We start from the raw sequence: 13598 nt of genomic DNA, 5'->3' as shown, positions 1-13598 counted from the left end.
AAGGTCTCACTCAACCTTGTAGGGGCAGTTCCATCACCACCTTCATCTGAGAATGAGGATGTCATGCCACTTAGAGTCATGACTAGATCACAGACACGAAATGCCGAAATACAGACTGATGAGACACCTCGAACTAGGGATGCAAAGACAAATCTAGTGGACAAGACCCTACAGTCCAGTAGAAAAAAGACCACTAGGAGGAAGAAGAATCGAAACAAGAAAACTAAAAGTGCATCCACTAGCCTCTAAACAAAACATGAGGGATCAAACTTTTACATCCCAAGAAGTGCATGAGGAACATCAACCTCAACCTGGGCCTAGTACTAAACAAGATGAGGCTAGTACGACTGAGGATAGTTTTGGGGGTTTTGTTTTTGTGGATAAAGTGAATGAGACTCTAGATGCCATCATTGATGCTCATAGAAGTCGCATTGCAGCTTTATCTGAGCTACCCAAGAAACTTCAAGAATACCCAAACCCTCGTGAGGAGAAGATCAATCTAGCTGTACATCAGCAACTCATTAGGGAAGCTCAGTCAATACTTGAGGGACCACCACAACCTATTCCTCGGGGCCCAACCTCTCTTAAGCCAACATTAGAAACCATACCAGAAGTGTCATCAAGTCGGGAAATGAAAAGTGAGCTCATTTCACAAGCTCATAGCGAAAGGTCTGCACCAATTGACACCCAATTGAAAGGAGGTATTCTGCCACCACCTAGCCTTGTCTTCCCATGCAATGATGAAGTTATTGATGCTAATGAGGACATGGCAAATGAGATGTGGGCCGCAGTTCATGAGAAAGTTAATGAGAACATGTCCTCTATTAGTTCGCCTCCATTCTCTGAGGTGGATTTTACCAGGGGCACGGAAAACAACTTTAGACGCCCAAGCATCCAGGAGGAAGTTCAAACAATTGTTTCTCCTAGAAGTAAGCATACAATGAAAACCTTACCATCATATCTGGGAGAATATGAGAACTGTTCTCAAACCTTGAGGATACCCTCCATGCATAAAAGGTTGACAAAGGAGAAGGATATGAGTATCATGCAAGCTATTTTGTCAGCACCAGTGGCTTGTACCTTACCTTTGCTTGATTTGATAAAGCTTCGACCTGAGTTGTGGAATGATATTGCCACATGTTTGTCAGAGCAGGTATTGCTACAAAAGGGTCACCATGAGTGTACTATACACCCTGAGACAAAGCATGTTATGCCAGTTCCTATCAACAAAGTAGGAAAATTTTGTGAGGACGATCAGGGAAATGCTACCCTCCCATTAGAAGTGCGAAAAGTAGTTTCAACTGCAATACTTGATAGTGGTGCAGGAGTAGGCATTGTGACAAGGTCCATTTGGAAAAAATGGGGCAAACCAGCTATTAGGAGTACCAGGATGCGCTTGCAACTAGCAGATGGAAGCTTAGAACATCCCCTTGGGCTACTTGAGAACATATTGGTCACCACATGTGGGATTGAATATGAGCACACCTTTGCAGTAGTAGATTTTGGAAAACATCCAAACTATGAAGTGATATTGGGTAGACCATTCATGCGACAATTTCAAATGATTCAAGATTGGGGATACAATTATTTGTACCTCCGACATGATTTTGTCATCACAAGATAAACCTAAGGAATCACTCATATCGTGATGTAACAAGGTCTCCAATAGATGAGTTTGATTCTGCTTCATCTGAGGGCTCAAAAGTTACATTGTCAGATGGGTGAGAAGATCTGTGGATGTGTGGAGCTTCATGTAAGGATTTCAACACTGAGAGACTTAAGGGTAATCAAAGTGTATCAGATGAGGCATACATTCCACAACCCTTCCCTGAGCACTTAATTGATCCGCTAGAATGGAGTCATGTCCTTGCAACATTACCAACCTGTGCTTTACCTAAGCCAATTCAATTTTGTGACTCAGATGGATATGATATTATTCCTATACGAATGGTACAACCACGTGACCTTCTAGATGATTTGTACTATAGGAATACATCCACAACAGCATTGCATGTAGAGGAAGTCTCTGCTACTCCACGAGCTTTACAATGTCAAAAGAGTGGTGTTTCTACCCTACACAACCCACTTTCAAAATCTGCTCTTGAAGCTCCAAAAGAATGATGTGGATAATTGATGATGAGTACTCAAGTGAGGGTCATGGCTGGCATGTTCCAACTACTCTAGTTGCCGCTCAAAGAAGGCCAGGCAAGAAGGAATTATCAATTTGGCTACCCAAAGATGCGTACAAACTTGTACCATCTAGCCCAGTTGCTAAGCCTCCTAAGAAGCACATCTTTTCCAAGCCTAAACCTCAGATTGTTACTCGTTGGGTCCCAAAACATGTTCTTAAAGCACAAGGCTATTATGAGGGTGCAATAGTAATTTGGCTTCCAAAATGCCATGGTTTGCTAGGGGTAAAAGAGTGTATCAGAAAGATTCCAAAAGCCACCCTTAGGTTTCCATATCAGTGGGTGCAAAAGAAATCAACACAACCTCTTCAAGATAGGATAGGTGGCTGTGATAGCACCTATTGCTCTCCTTGTGTTGGTATTCCTAAAACATGTGTTGAAACACCAGTTGTCCCAATTTCTCCTTGTTACACAATTCCACCATCAACTTGTGTACCTAGGACAAGTCCAAAGGAGTCTCATTTGAGCATAGATTCTAGTACTTCAATGCCTAAATCCTCTTATCTTACTCAAATTCCAAGACAATTGATAAAATTCCCACCTAAGAAGGATATACCCAAAACCAAAGATAAGGCATTAACACTACAGTTGAAGCTCTTTGGTAGATCAGTGTTTGCATAATGTGGTTCCTTATGCCTTTAGAGAATTATGTTCTTTTTGAGATGATCTCCACTACCAGGGCAAGGGTAAGCTCAGCAACTCCACAATAAGATCGACAAGCCAGGGCACTTTTCTCCCACTGGGTTTTTCCCCTCGGCTATATTCGGTGATTGGCACCAATAACAAATTTTATTTCTTTATTTTCTTTTCTTGCTTGTTAATAAAAATTTTGCAGAGATCTCCGCTAAACAAGAGCATCAAACAAGTCCCAATAGTCCACCTACCATGCACACAAATTAGGAAGGGGGGAGACATGCTACGCCTATAAAGACCAAGGAGGAGCAATCTGCACAAAATCAGCAATGCATCAATGCAAACGAACAACATCAACGGGCACTACAACAGGTGTATTCAAATCTTAATCTTTTGTTCTTTATGTGCTTTTATCTTTTGGATATATGGTTTGCATGTTCACACAATGTGCTGGTTTAAGTTTTTGATTAGTTGTTAAAATATGGTGAGTGAATTCTAGATTCTTAGAGGACTTAGTAAAAGATATTTCTATCTAAAGATAGTGTAGGATATATACTAATGAAATATGCCAAGTTCTTATGCTTTCAAGGTATATTAGTTATCCCTAGTGGTAGCTACCTCTTAGGTATGAGCTAGGTGCTAGGATTAATAAGAAAATTTTATGAAAATATACCCTAAAAAAATATATACAAAGTGAATTGAGACATGATGTGTCTACAGCCATGAGGAATGCTTGGTAGGACCTGGGGTTGTCTTAGCACCTTGGGGCCGATGCCTTGGTTTCCATGGGGTGAACACTGACGTCTAAAAACTTCAGAAAAAGACCTTCAAGGAATCTATCGCCTTGATAGATGTTGGTAGGACTCTGGGGTACACTATGGGCCCTCGAGACCGATGCCCTCATCTTCATGGGGTACTCCTTATGTCATAAAAGAAAGAAAAGGGTCTATCGCCCTTGAGATACTTAGCGGCTTTTAGATTCTCTTGGCGGAGGTCTCTTGGCCATTGCTTGGGTCTCATTGGGATGGAACCTTAATCTTTATCACCTTCTACACACACATTAAAAAAATAAAAATAATAAAAATAAAAATAAAGAGTTCCAATCACCTTTGCTCATATTTAGGAGTAGGTTTGCCACTTAGGAATAACTTAAATACTTGTAGGACATTGAGACTGCGGTCATAACCGGCGGTGTACAAGCACACTTGCCTTTGCATAGCACTATCTACCACTTAGTCTCACTTTGACTAGTCTTTACTCACTTATTTTAGTACTTTTTAAAACTTTAATCAGCCTTTCACTTGTATGCTCACATGTGAAATTGTCATTGCTGTTTTTTTCTTTTCTTCTTTTCTTTTCTTTTTTTCAATAAAGACTTTACTTGTATCTATTGTTTTTTGCAGCTCTTGCTACTACCGCGCTCGAGGACGTGCGCAAAATAGGAAGGGGGGAGTGTTGTATGACGAATGAAGATCAATGCAAGGATGCAACAAAAAAGACATTTAGGGCTCTTGTAAAGAGTTCCAAGTTGTAGATGAATGTGGGAGTGGGCTTGACAATAATCCCACATGGGAACTTTTGGGCGTTCTAGAGTTTTTGTATAAAAAGTGGCCCATTTGAGAGCTAAGGGGACTCTTTGATCATTTGGTTGAGAGGTTCATAGAGAGAGCTTGCTCCATAGCTCCTTCTCATGTTCTCTCCCAAGGCTCTCCATCTCCATTCTTGCTTCAATCTTGTACTCTCTATTCTCTACATTTTCAATAATATGAGGTTATGGTCTACACACTTGCTAATCTAGATTTCTTAATGATGTTTTGATGCTAAAATCTGATTTGTGAATTGTAGAGTTCATGTGATGAAGCTTGTGCATGAAATGATGTGTAGTTGAGGCCTGTGTGATAGCTCTTTGCATGTTAGATTCTTTGCATAAGTTGCATTTTGTGCTTAAGTGTAGCCTAATCTTGATGCGTTGATTATGTTAGATTGAGAAGGAATTAACAATTGATTGCTTGATTGTTGAAGAAGGATTGAGTAGGACTAGAAGTCATTAGTGTGTGGTTAACTAATCTTCTCCCATTCGGGATAGCCTCTATGCGCTAACCGGGTTGCATTCACACGGATTGACAAGTGTGTGGGTTGGAGTGTAGCCTCCGCTATGCTATGATGTCCTAAACACAGCCCTTAGGACCGAGCGTGGCCACTACAAATTGGTGGTGATGCCCTTTGGCCTCACCAACACACCAATGACGTTCAAAAAAATGATGGCTTGGGTTTTTTGAGATCTCATTTTGGCAAATGCTATAAATATAAGGGCAACTGTAACACAAAAATTTTAACAATCATGAAAATTGAAAATACACATAAGCATGCCATATAAAAGAAGATGACAACTCTGCACAATACATCACACTAGGGGCCAAAAGATGGGCTCACCCCCCCTCCCCCCTTTTTATGGTTAGATTACCAAAAAGGAGTCTGCTTCCAAATACAACTCCATGGCTGCCCAGGGATTCACCATTGGCTAGCACCTCTCTCTTCCAGTATAGTATGAAAGAAAATCAAAGTTATATGCTGAATTTGATGACAATCCTTAGCACAAGAGGGTACTCTCGGCATCATGCACATGTAGGACAACTATGGATAGGCCATAGCACTCCCACATCAACCCGGTGTACAACCCTGCATCTTCACCTTCCTTCTACATGGCTCAGAGAACAAGTCAATGGCTATTTACAACAGTCGCCTAGCTCTTAGTAGCCATAAAAGGAAGCAACCAGTAGCAGTACACAACCCTATAGGTCTTAGATCAATAGAGAACCAGCCCAGATGATTCAACTAGCTCTTCTCCCCTATTTTATAACTGACTAGCCCTTTTTTAGGGTTGTAAACTAGTCGGCCTGTAGTAGGGAAGCCTCTAGTAGGAGTCGGTGAGCATCTCCCATACACCTGCTGGTGGGTGTCTATCCACAGTAGATGTCTATTTTAAGCCTATAGAACTAGTCAACTAGCTCCCATGCATCCATAAAAGCATGCGCCTACCACAAATTTGGAGTTCTTTTCCACAGTAGAGCTCCTTTGCCAATAATAGTTGTAATGTGTGCTTTTTAGGTCTAGAAGGGATGTCCCAAATATTGTCTAGAGCTTGTCTTTTGGTCGCCACGTGTATTAAATAAGTCCTACCTAATGTGTATAGCTTATAAGTTATCCGGTCACTTATAAGTGTGTGTGAACCTACACCCATAATTATTAGTGTGTGAAATCATAAAGCTGTAAATTAGGTAAACTTTCCACCTACAAAACACATGTAGACCACTTGTCAGTACCAAACAGGTGTGCACATACATGTTCACAGGGTGCCCAGGTGGACAATGGAGGCAGAAATCTCGAGCATTGTCCGGGAAAGCAAGACAAGTCATCCAAAGGTAAAATCAAAGTTATACACACACATGAGTGTAGCGAGATTGGAAGAAACATCCATTTACTTAATTATATCAGCTAAAATGTCCAGGGCTCATGATCCTTCTAGAACCTTCCCAAAACATAAATACAAAAAATCTCTAGGATAGCTAGTCCTAGGGAATCACATTATGTCAAGCTCCATGAGCCATACATGTACACCATGTCAGGCCCCACAAACCACACATGTATTATCATGTCAGGCTCCATGAGTCCACACATGAGCAGTAGAAAAAATAGAAGTTGTGAGGAATTTTGTGACATTTTTCCTTGGCTTCTAAGTAGTTGATCACAACTAAAAAGCTTCCAAGTAGGCCTTTAGAAGATCTACATAATCCACAAAAAATAATCCTTGTCCATCCATTTTGCATCCACAGCTGAATAGTTTTTAAACTTCACAAGATACCTGCATACTAGATTGCCACCTGCATGCTTACGATCTTTATGAAAAACTATATGCTCTGGTTGCTCAAGTTCATCTACCTTTGGTGGATCTCCCAAAAATAGCAATGAATCTAGTAGAGGATTAAGCCAAGAAACACAAGATTTGACCAAATATTGAAAGCTTAATCTCTGTTTTACCAAAGTCACCTGCAGATTTGATGAAGAGCTTGGATCTCACTGTAGACTTGATGAAACTGAATTCTGTCTTCACCAGCTTGTAGAGCATGCTTGAAAACACCTTGGGCTAGGAGGAATTAGAAACATTTGACATGTGCAAGCTGCAATGTCAGTTTTACTCAGAAAAAAAGGCGCTGACAAAAATCGTGATTTCTCCAAAACGCCTTGGCGGTTTGTTGCGCCGTTTTGATGGACTTGAAGCCAAGTATGTTGGCTACCATATGCTAGAAGGGTTTGCCCTAATTCTATGTGTGCAAGGTGAATGGACTCCTCCACTGGCTGGGGGTGAAGGGGTGAAGTGAAAAATAACTAAAATTTTGATTATTTCCTAATTATCTACTAATTCTAATTAATTAGATAACGGGCTCATAAATCTGATGGATTCTAGGCATGGCTCTAATACCATGTTGAAATTTGAGCATTGTGATGAGCTATGGTGGATCAAACACTAGAATCAACATCATTAACAAAGTGATTAGCAAATAATTAAGATGTAATTAGTGGGTAATTAAGAAATAGATTAATGTAGGCATGGATACTCAAAAACCAGCAAATTCTCATTAGGGCAATGCCTCAATTTATAGAGTTTACATCAAGCATCAAATCCCATTGATTTCTCCATGATTCACTCCACCTCTTTTCCCTGATTCTCTCCACCTCTTCACTTTTCCCAGAATATCTCCCAGAATATCTCCACACTTCCCAGAATATCTCCACACTTCCTAAATCTTCTCATGCTACCCTTTATTCTCTCCCAGTAGATTCTTCTCACCTTTTCACAGGTTCTTTCACATTTACACATCCTCTTTTACGGCCTCTAACCAAGGGCTTGTTCCCGCACACACCCTATTCACTTGTATTTTCAACAGATGTAAACTCTATAAATTGAGGCATTGGCCTAATGAGAATTTGCTAGTTTTTGAGTATCCATGCCTACATTAAGCTATCAGTTAATTGCTAACTAATATCATCTTAATCATCATTTAATCTCTTTGTTAATGATGTTGATTCTTGCATTTGATCCACCATAGCTCATCACTTTGCTTGCATTTTAACATGTACACCATGTCAAGCCCCACACAAGCCACACATGTATTATCATGTCAGACTCCACGAGCCATACATGTATTGTCATGTCAGGCTCCATATGCCACACATGAGCAGTAGAAAAAATAGAAGTTGAGGAATTTTGTGACAAATATGTCTTCATCTTCTTAGATGATATTCTTATCTTCTGAGGGAGACTGCAGAGTAGCATGAGCAAGATGTGGCATAGGTTTTGCAACTCTTGCAAGATAATGAGTTGTTTATCAATGCCAAGAAGAGTGAGTTTGGAGTATAGGAAATCGATTACCTGGGATACATCATGAGTTCATCAGGTATTAGCCTCAACCCTAAAAAGGTACATGCCATTCTCAGTTGGAATGTTCCCACTGTAGCCACTCATTTGGGGATCGTTGTCTTATTATAGCCACAAATTGAATAACACAAAAAAGAATTATTCCATGTATGATAAAGAGCTCTTGGGGGTGATGATTGCTCTTATGCATTGGAAGAACTTCCTTTATGGGGGGAGGGACTTCACAGTTAAGACAGATCACCAACACTTAAATGGTTGCAAACCCTGCCCAGTGCCCAATGGAGTGAAATGTAGTCCATGTGGAGTCAATTGTTCCAACAATTTGGTGGAATGATTGAATACATCCCATGCAAAAATAACCCCATTAGGGCTGATGCTGTTAGTCGAAAGGGCACTATTCAGACATTGCAAGAGTCCATTGTGCTAGAAATTCAAGGCAAAGACTTGGATAGTGAAGGCACAGTACCCGAATTTGGAAGAGTTCCGGACTCAATATCAGTTGGCCCTTCAGTCAGAACTAGGCCACTACAGTATACAAGATGGTTGGTTTGTTGTTTTTCAAGAACTGTCTTTGTGTACTCAAAGAAAAGGACCAAGTCCTTCTCCACGATGCCCATGATTCTCTTGTTAGGGGTCATAGGGGTATCAAAAGTACCTTGGAGAAGTTAGAGAGGTTATTCTATTGGCCTAAGATACGACGGGATGTCTACCAACATGTCCAATCATGGTAGATATGTCAAAAAGTGAAAGTTTCTCATACTAAACGTGTAGGGTTACTTCAGCCTTTGCCTATTTCTGAGGGACCTTTTCACGACATCAGTATGGACTATGTAAACCCTCTTCCTGCCTCTGCTATATCTAGAAACACACAATGTATGACAATTTTTGATAGATTCAATAAGTTTTGCATGCTCATTCCATGCAAGCAGACAGCCACAGCCGAGGACATAGCTCACTTGTTCATTCAGTTTTGGTACCCCATTGGTGGTTTTCCACCACGAACTATTACATCAAATAGAGATCCAAAGATATTTTTTGATATAAAAATCCTCCTAGTGTCTAAAATGGTTTTGCTTGAAACAGAAATTCAAAAAGAACTTTCCAATGTGCAATTGGAATTAATTGAAAATAGGTAAAAAGGACCTTAGCCTAAGGGTCCAAATTTTCAGAAATTTTTGGATTATGGTCCAATTAAGGCTCCTATGGGACCAATAAGATTAATCCAAATGTAGGGAGTTGATAAATTGAAGAATTAAAATAAAAACCCCCCAAAATGAGTAAATACTCACATAAGATGAAGAGTCGACTAAGGACAAGGTTTATTAGTAAAAAACTATGAATATTACTTAAAAAAAGAGATATTTTAAGTATAATGATTCAATTTTGACACCTTGGTAAGGAGAAGGGGGCTCTTCAAGGAGGCGCCTATTTCACATGTGTGGTGGAGTTTTAAACTCAAAAATATTGTGATATTTTTATCTCTTCTCTCTCCTGGATTAAACCAAATCAAAAGGGAGCCAAACTAGGTCCAAATCTTGTCCAAATTAAGCCAATCCTTGGAGTCTTCATCAACATACCAAACCAATTGATTGGTTGGGGGCCTCTACTTTGATTAAAGAATCAAGTAATCTAGGAGGTAAAGTGTGGTTTATGGTCTTTTTTTAAAAAACAATCTCCAAATGTTTCTCTCTTCTCAACCCCTCTCAAGCTTGAGAAGCATTCAATTGAATGGCTTTTTAATACAATTGAAGTTCTTTAAGGAATTGTAGTGATAAAAAATTTCCATTTATGCTTAAATTTAATGTTTTTTTAAAGCATGCCTCTCTCTCCCCCAAAGAATGGTCATTCCTATGACCTATTCTATATTCAAATGAAGCTTCTCATGAAGCAATTCTCTAATCTAAAAGTAATTTCTATGCTTGTCAAATTGAGGCCAAATAAGTGGTTTTTTAATGCTTTTATGCTATTAAATTTATAAAAAAATTAAGAATCAAGCCCATAAAGGATTCAACTTTTTAATAGAGGATTATGATCAGTAACACTATGGTTTCATTAAATGATTGTTTTAAAGATTGTTGAATCTGTGAGAAAGGCAAGTTGATATTGGGTGTGTAAGTGGTGTGACTAGTTTTATGTTTGCATGAATATCCAGCTAGGGGGCCTGGGAACTCTTTTCCCTGGTACTACCCGGGGCAAAACCTAACAAAATTCCTAATTGGATACCATCACTACAGTGGTTGGGTAGTTGGCTAGACTGATGGATCCATAAAACGAGACTCAATTTCTGTATAGTACGATAGATGAGGTAGATCCTGGATGAAAATTGTTCTATGGAAAAGAATCAACGGCAGCTGTGCCTCTCAATGAGGAAAAAAGCATTGGTCTATGATCCAAGTACAATCTTTTCCCTGATCTAGATATGGGACTTATGGGTTTGATCAGATCAGTTCAGTTAGTTCAGGATTTTGACTACGTTAGAGAAAAGTTATCCTGGAGGAATCGCCCATGCTTTCCGGGCAAGGGAAGTTTTTTCGAGTTCGGTTTTGGAAGAACCGATGGATTAGTCTCTTGTCTCGATATCCGTTGGGTGAGGCCCCAAGTGTGGGACCCTGCCCCGTGCAAGAAGTGCTACTTCCGCTAGCACCCCCAAATTTGTTGTGCAGTGGGGTCATGGACGATTGAAGAATACCATCAGGCATTTGTCCTTCTCCTCAAATATTCTCCACTTTTGGATGAAGAGTAGCTGATGGCCAGATTCATTCAAGGGATGAACGAGCCATTGGACACATTAGTGAAAAATGCCAAACCAGTCTCAATGGCAGAAGCTATCAAAATGGCAAAGTTCTTTGCCAAAGCATTTGTTGTTAAGGTCTCACGTTGAAGCCTACACCCTAAAACTTTAAAAGGTTCCAAACCCCGCAAAGTGCTTTAAACTCTCCACCCCCAAAGAGGCAGCAAGGCCCTAATCAGAATCAAGATGCTGGGAGATTCAGAAGTGAAGGAAGACCCTTCCCTCAAAACACTTTCTCAGGAGCCCCACCTTTTCCAAGGATTCAGAGGGATGAGCTCAAAAGTGAGGTGTTTTGGGTGTCAGGGTTTTGGTCACCAGCTTAAAGACTGCCTGACTCCTGCCATGTCAAGAGGACAGGGAAGTCAAGGACCCAGAGTGCTGAGACCAACCCCTTCGTATCAGTCAAAATTAGGGTCCATCTCACCAAAATCAAGGCAATCCTAGGAGGACTCCAGCTCTCAACCATCTGCCTATGTTAAGAGTAATCTCAGAACTCCCTCCCAGAATTGGGGTAGCCAAAGAGAAAGAGTTCCACCCCAATCTGCAGCAACCAGAGCAGTTATGATAACAGAAGTAGTGGAAGAGGAAAGAGGTCAGATTTATGCCGCGATTGAAAACCAATGGCCAAATTGTCATTTCTCTATCATCCATACTCCAGCTAAGTATAAGGGTAAGCCATTTAAGCCATTGATTGATTCAGGCAGTATTCATTCATTTATTTCCCCAAGATGCTTGCGTAAGCTAGTCTTAGAACAAAAATTAGGGAAACCTATGCAAGTTGAATTGGCCAGTGGGAAGATTCTTTTCACTCACCATGAGACAGATCGTATTCAGTTTAATCTAGATAGGAATGTAACTGATTTTGCAAGTTCAGAGTCTTACCTTTGGGAGTTTTTGACGGGATCCTTGGAATGGATTGGTTGCATAAAAATCAAGCTGACATTCACTGTCACAATGGAACCATTTCCTTCCGTGACCTTCACGGGAACAAAGTTCAAGGAACTAGAATTTTCGGATCCCTAGATGTGCAATTAGTAAAAGCTTCTAGGTTATTGAAAGGACATAGAAAGAAGCAGCTCATTTATGTTGTCAAAATAAATCCGTAGACACAAAGTGAAAGGCTAAAGAACCTGAATAGTTAAGTGAGTATGATGATTTATTCCTAGCAGAGCTAACTGAGATGCCTCCGATGTCGGGAAGTAGATCATGAGATAGAATTAACCCCCAGAGCTCAGCCAGTAGCCCAACGCACGTACAAAATGCCAATTTTTGAATCCATTATACTCAAGGAATAGCTTAGGTAGCTGTTAGAACAAGGGTTTGTAATACCCAGTGTTTCACCTTGGGGAGCGCCAGTTCTCTTTCAGAAAAAGAAGAATGGAACAGACTCTGTGTGGTTTACAGAGGTCTCAATCAACCACAGTTAAGAATAAGTATCCTATTCCCAGAATTGATGAGCTTCTCGAGAGGCTAAATGGAGCCTTGATCTTCACAAAGATAGATCTTAAATCAGGGTATACCAGATGAGGATTAATGATCAAGATATCCCAAAGACAGCCATCAATACTCGCTATGGGCAATATGAATTTACTATCATGTCGTTTGGATTGACAAATGCCCCAGCTACATTCAATCATCTAATGCAAGACATTCTCAGAGAATACTTGGATGATTTTGTTCTTGTTTTCTTTGATGATATTCTGATTTACTCAAAGAGAATGCAGTTGACCATGAAGCTCACGTCCGTAAAGCTCTTGAGATTTTAAAGAAGCACCAACAATTTGTAAAAAAGTGCAAATGCACTTTCTCTGTCGACCATATTGAATAATTGGGCTTTTTGGTATCCAAAGACAGAATTTCTTCAGATTTCGTAAAAGTCCAAGAAGTCATAGATTGGCCTGAACCAAAGACAGTGAATGAAGTCAGTGGATTCTTGGGATTAACTGGTTGGTATAGAATATTTATACCTAAGTATGCTCTCATAGCTTTTTCCCCTGACTAATCTTCTCATGAAGAATACCTCGTTTCAATGGTCTGCCAAGTGTCAGAGTGCTTTTGATAAGCTGAAGACCGCCTTGGTAACTAATCCCGTTCTGAAGTTGCCAAATTTCTCTCTACCCTTTGAGGTAGTAACTGCTGATGCCAGTGGTTTTGCCTTGGGAGGTGCGCTCATGAGAGGAAGGTCATGCAGTGGCCTATGAATCCCGAAAACTTAGAACGCATGAGAGGAATTATGCTGTCCACGACCTGGAGCTAATTTCAGTAGTCTATGCCCTGAAGTTGTGGAGACATTACCTACTGGGTCAAAGATTCACTTTGATGAGACAGATCATTAGAGCTTGAAGTGGATCTTCACTCAGAAGGATCTCAACATGCACCAAAGAAGGTGGATGCAGACCTTGCAAGAATTTGATTTTGAAATCAAGTACCACCCAAGCAAAGAAAATGTGGTAGCAGATGCCGTCAGCACAAAAGCCTCCTTACTTGCAATCACAGTGGTGTCAAATCCATTGATTAATGAAGCAAGAGAGAAGATTTTACAGGATAG

Source organism: Cibotium barometz, chromosome 41 (genome assembly GCF_041138505.1).
Source record: "Cibotium barometz isolate CiBa-2024 chromosome 41, ASM4113850v1, whole genome shotgun sequence".
Classification (NCBI taxonomy): Eukaryota; Viridiplantae; Streptophyta; class Polypodiopsida; order Cyatheales; family Cibotiaceae; genus Cibotium; species Cibotium barometz.
Note: the sequence above shows the minus strand (reverse complement) of the source record.